This window comes from Physeter macrocephalus, chromosome 7 (genome assembly GCF_002837175.3).
Source record: "Physeter macrocephalus isolate SW-GA chromosome 7, ASM283717v5, whole genome shotgun sequence".
NCBI lineage: Eukaryota > Metazoa > Chordata > Mammalia > Artiodactyla > Physeteridae > Physeter > Physeter macrocephalus.
Window position 1 is genome coordinate 120,373,657 of NC_041220.1, and position 6,391 is coordinate 120,380,047.

The following is a 6,391-nucleotide window of genomic DNA, read 5'->3' on the forward strand; positions in this document are numbered from 1 at the left end:
CTTATGTTAAATTATTCAAAAGGATTTAAATGTCCCACAAGAGTGCTAGTGCACAAATACATATTCTAAGATAGAAAATTGTACACAAAAATTTGCCTGGACCAAGGAAGCACTCTTTAAAAATTTGAACGTTGTAGTACTTCATATAGCATATAACAAATTTGAAGAACTTAGTATACAAGGATGGTAGTAGAAATATGTGTTTATAAAAATAGTATAGATAATTTTTGAATGTCAGAGACAGGTATTAGTTATTAATAAAGTTAGAATATACCTACACTTTCAGATGAATGTTAGGAAGGCCAAAATGACATTTTATAATGATGAAATCCTGGAACAGATGTAGTGTAGTTGTGATCATCAATTCCATGTCCCTAAAATCAAGGGGAAAGATTCAATATTTGAGCAATAATTCAATGTAAACCAGTCCAGATTCTTTTTATATCTTGAAAGCAGCATTTTTTATTTTCATGAATAATTACGCCTGGGAAATTGCACCTGCCTTAATAATCTGCTTAACATTTTACTTGGGGTAGATTTTCCCTTACAGAAAACAACCATTAAAATTTCTCTTCCCTCTGCCAGCATTTCAAAAATTGTCAAGAATGATATAGAAATACAGAAGGGCCTACACCAAGTAATACATGAAAAACAGACTCAAAATAATGTATGTACATTGACAACAAGTGCATTGGCATACTCTGCACTGTATAATGCTAGAGAGTTTACAGCCGGTGATGTTGAACTCATTTAGTTCCTGTGGATTTACTTTATTAGACCTTTTGAAGGCCCTAGAAATCTGCACTTTTAACAAGAGTCCCAGAAGATTGTAAGTTTTGATTGAAGGTATGCTTTGGAAAAGCAATTTTAACCTTCCCATATTTTATATGTCATATTACATATAAAATAAAATAAAATTATATCATATAATTGAACAAAAAGTAATTTATTAATACAGGGTATTAATGGATATCTAAATAAAATATGATTTTAAAATGAATAAAATCATATATATATAGTTATATTCATAAAGAGATGTATGCTAACTACGCTACACAACAATGAGAAACATTAATGGCAAATCAAAACAAAAATGAAGATAATCCTCTGACTTTCCATGTTTCATCAAGCATTGAAACCCACCAGTCTTTTAATCTTTTTCTTGTATATTGTTCTGCATCCTCATTCTCTGCATCTGATTGGATACCTGGATTTTATTTCATTTTCTGTGTGATATTCTCTACAGATATTTATCACTGGCTGCTGATTTAAGGATTGAACATCTTTAGAGTTGTCCATTGTTAGTACTTATGTAGGAGTGAGAAATTTCTCACTCAAGAAAGTATTATTTATTTTCTCTTTCAAAGAAAATGGGAGCATAAAAATTTAAGAAGAGACACAACTACACTAGGTTACAGATAAAAATTGTTAAAATAATTGAGAACCTTGGTAATTTACAGTCATGATACTGTTGCAACTTTTGGTGCTTACATCAGAGTAGAGTAGAATCATTTGCTTTTATCATTGAAACAAACAAAGAAATTAAAAGGGAAGAAGGTATAGTTATCTTGTCCTCTGTTCTCCTTGAGTATGAATATCCTGAGATCAGTGACTATTTATTAGCCCTTTCTTTATTTTTAAATACCTCAAATATTTTGGTTAAATAAATGAAAAAAAAAACCAACAAAAAATAATATCACTTCCTCGTGGCCACCAATGTTAGATGTGTTTAGTTATTACAGCAATGTCAGATAAAATGATAAGTATGTTCTACAGAATAAAAGTGGCATGTTAGTGATTTTAAAAATGCATATTTACATTTGCAGTGATAGACCTATTGGAAACAGCAAGCCCAGTTTTCTGTGAAAATGAAACGTTCAGTAGGAAAAGTTTATTAAAGAATTTAGTTGACAGATTACTTTTATAACATTTGTTCTTTGTGAGAAACATTTATATGGCTATGTTTCTAAAATCTATAAACTGATATTCTCACACTCAGTTAAAATGAGCAAGACAGATTGGTTTTTGTACACAGTAGCATTTTTATGGGCTCTCATTTCTTCATAGACCACTTAGCTGTAAATAATCCGTGCAAATAGCAATTAGACCTTTCCTGGTTTATGCATATAAACATAATGTTTATTCAAAGAACACGAAAATGTTTCAAGCAATTTTCTGTATAAAATATGCATGTTTAAAACCATACGTTTGAAAGGCTCAGTAAATGGTTTTGAAATGAACTACAAGAGAATTAATTCATAATGGTGAATTTCCGTAGGTATCTTTCTCGCGCACAATCAGGTCATTAACCTCCACATATTGTAGCAGACAAGACAAAAAACTTTTGAATTTTCTGTTATTATCTTGAAAAATTATATTGTTAAATGTTTAAAATTTTTCTTCTTAGTTATGAATAAGGGATGTGTAAAAAAGATGTTCTCTTAACCACAGTGTGGTTATAGAAATTAAGAAATTAACATTGATACAGTACTAGTATCTCATTTGATGACCCGATTAAAATTTTAACCATTGTCCCGCTAGCATTATTTACAGAAAAAACTATCTGGTCCTGCATCCAATCCAGAATTTTACCTTGAATTTAATTATGTTTTATGTTAATATGTTCTGATAGTTCCTCAGTATTTTCTTGTCTTCAATATCGTTTATATTTTGTGGGATGTCCTTCAATTTACGTTTGTCTGATCATTCTTTATGCTTAAGTTCATGTTAGGCATTTCTGACAGGAATACCAAAGATGTAATGTTTTATCCACTTATGAACATGATCACAGGAAGAACATAAGTTCTATATATGTTCTATTACTGGTGATAACTCAGTTTACATGTTGCGTTTCTAACTTCAGCTTTGTAATGTTTCTGTCTTTCTAACTAGTAAGTCTTTTGGGTAGCTACTGTCCTGAAAATATACTGTCCTGAAAAATGTATTGTCCTGAAGATTCAAGCTTTATTTTGGCCTTGCAAGGGAGCATCAACAAAAAGTCTAGGATGATTTTATGTCCCTTTTACAATTAACCACAAAGACATTAAGACTTATGCTGGGTAGACTGAGGTGAAGAGTTACGCAGCAAGTGATCTTCCATAACAGCAGTACAGGCAGAATTTAATGACAGATACAGGTGAGTTGGAATATTTTCTGGAAGAAAATGAGTCTCTTTCTTCTATTAGTCTCTGTATTTTTTGTCAAATAGATGGAAGCTTGATTAAAGAGTAGAGTTGTCAGAGATTTGATGAGAAAATGGTCATCCTGGAGATTTTTGAGAGTTCATTGATTAGAGAAAAATTAGTAGGACTGCCTAGAAGAAATAATTGAGATGGATAAGCATCTCAGTTCACTTAGAATAAAAAGAGTGAGCATAGCTGTTTTATTTTTTCTCCAGTCACATTTTTCTCCTTGGACGCATTTACTGAGTATGAATTATCTATAGTTGAACCTTGAACCACACGGGTTTGAACTGCGAGGGTCCATTCATGCATGGATTTTTCAATAGTAAATACAGTACTACATGATTCATGGTTGGCTGAAACCATGAATGTGGAATCTGGGATATGAAGGGCCCACTATGGGACTTGGCTATCCACTGATGTTGTATCCCTGGCGGGTCCTGGAATCAGTCAATCCCCTGTGGATACTGAGGATGACTGTAATTTCAACCAGAGATAGAAATTTGACAGCCAAGTATTAAAAATGTAGAGAGGAAGAAGAGAATGATGAGAAAGGGAGGAAAAGATAGGTGTAGTAAAGTTTATTGGTAGTGTCAATAAATTTGATGAAAGTAGTGGTGGCATGATATCCAGAGTGAGAATACAGGAATAAGTCATTTTGAAAAATGGAAGGTAATTAGTAGTGAAATGTTTAAAATAATAATCTTGGAGGTGATACAGTTGTTGATAACAAACACACACATATATATATAATATGTATATATGTGTGTATAATATGTATGTACATGTATACAGTCAGACATACATATATACACAATACACACACACACTAGTATGTGTCAGTAGGACAGTGCAAATAAATGATACGGGATGTGAATAGTCTGATGACCTTTTGATTTTTATGGGAGAAGAAGTAAAAAAAAAAAAAGGAGGCACTGTCTATGAGGATAAAAAAGAAATAAGAAGGAAACCAACTTCACCAACACACCTGCAGGTCTTATGGTCGGTGGAATAAAGGAAAACACTAATATTTGATAGGACTTCATGAGAAGCACTGTGCTGAAGGTATAACCAAAATTATTATGCTATTATTCTCATTTGTCATAGCCCTTACTCCATCTTGATAGAATATTTGTTGAAAGTCTTCTGTTTGGAACAAGGAAAAATTCTTTTGCTACTATCTAGCTTGAAGATAGTCACCCCTGCTAAAGCTAGCAGCAGTCTGTTTATCCCTTGGCCACTGTTCTTTCTCCCATCCCACATCAACATAATAATAGCATTGCACTATTGCCATTCTGAATACAATAACCTATAAATCTAAAAGAGAGATATTTAAAAATGCTAATAATTTAGAGAATATATAGTAAATAAAATGAGTTATTTTAATGACTTACTATAATTGTCAAAATTCAGTTGCACTGTATGAAATATATGAAGGAGGAATGGGAGGAGAAAAATAATGTATCTGTACTAATGCATCTTAGTGGAGATTACTACTGTTCATCAATAGCAGAATGGAGAATTGGAATTGTGGTCTACTAGGTAGCAATGCAAGAATAATCTACAGCTATATTCACAACATGGATAAACGTCACAAACTTTCATAAGGAAAAGTACACAAGTCATAAGATGCATCCTGGTGAATTATTATACAGTGATCTCACAGATCAAGAAGTAATAAGTATAAAAGATAATAGAATTAGCTCAAATTAAATCTTCAATGAAATAACACATTTTCCCAATGATATCAGAAAGACAGAGACAGTTGATGAAGACAAAGTTGGGGAAATAGGTAATCCCACATAATTTATTTGGAGATATATTTTGTTTAAATGAATGATAATGAGTATGCTAGTCACTAGCTACCAGTTCTTTAAAGGCTCCTAGCCTGACTCAGCAAACCCACTTCTGGAAATGTATCTTATATTTCCACATGTAAATTATGTAATAGCAAAGTGTAAAACAAACTTCATATCCATTTATAGTGTGATAATTGAATAAATCACATGTGCATGGAAAATCAAATGACTCTCAAGATATACATATAAAACATGGATACTTTGTACTTTATAAAATATATATAGCATATTGAAGTGAATCGTGTTGTACTCTTTGAAATTTGATGGATTATGTATTATTGTTTCCTTGTTCAGTAATGGATGATTTAACTCGCTTTTTCTTTATTTCCAAAGAGCGTGCTGTTGGATTTGTCAAATCATTAATTTTTATCTATCCCAATGTATTAATGTATTTTATGTAGGTACTCCCTTTCTTTTGTTTAGATTAATACCTGATTTACACCTTTCTTCCAATTTTCTGAGTTGTCTATTAATTTTCTTTATTTCATATTCAATACTTATATGAATTTCTCTAAGTCTAATTTAATCATATTGCATAAATTTATATGTATATAAATATAATTTTCATCACAGTAATTTTTCAACATAATCTTATATCTAATTTGATATCACCTTTAATCTACAATTCTTGAGTCAAAAAACTATGACAAGTCAAATCTGGCCCATTGTGGGCCAAATACAGTCATTCTGGTTTGGTTGTGCGTTGTCCCTGGCTGCACTCATGCTACCATTGCAGAAAGGAGTAGTTACAACAGAGACTTTATGGCGCTCAAGCTGAAGTGTTTACTCTCTGGTTCTATACAGAAAAGTTTGCCAATACTTGAATATGAGAAAGTATCAGTATTGGTAAAAATCCTTTATAGTTATGAAAAACATTTTTTCAACTTCAAGACCTATTTCTTAACACAATAAAAAAAACTTAAAGGAGATATTGCAATTATTGCATTTAGAGTAACTTTTATATAACAAAGGAATAGAAAATAATTCAGGTTTTTTGTTGTTGTTGCAGAATTTTTTACCAGCTTCTTTGGGATATAATTGACATATAGCATTGTATAAGCTGCAGGCACACAACAGGTTGTAGTGTTGATTTTATACACTTATATATTGCAAAATGATTACCACTACAGTTAGCTAATACTTACATCATGTCATGTAATTACCATTTCTTTTTTGTGGTGAGAACATTTAAGATCTGCTCTCTTAGAAATTTTCAAATGTATAATACAGTATTTTTAACTACAGTTGACCCTTGAACAAGACAGGTTTGAACTGCATGGGTCCCCTTCTACTTGGATTTTTTCAACAGTAGTACATGATCCTTGGTTGGTTGAATCTAAGGATGCAGAA

General features: G+C 31.7%; 1 pseudogene; it reads right to left on the bottom strand.

The window, feature by feature from the left end:
* Positions 1-1,125: 1,125 nt before the first annotated feature.
* LOC112063728 (DNA-directed RNA polymerases I, II, and III subunit RPABC4-like) lies at positions 1,126-1,299 on the bottom strand (annotated as a pseudogene).
* Between the last annotated feature and the right edge of the window lie 5,092 nt (positions 1,300-6,391).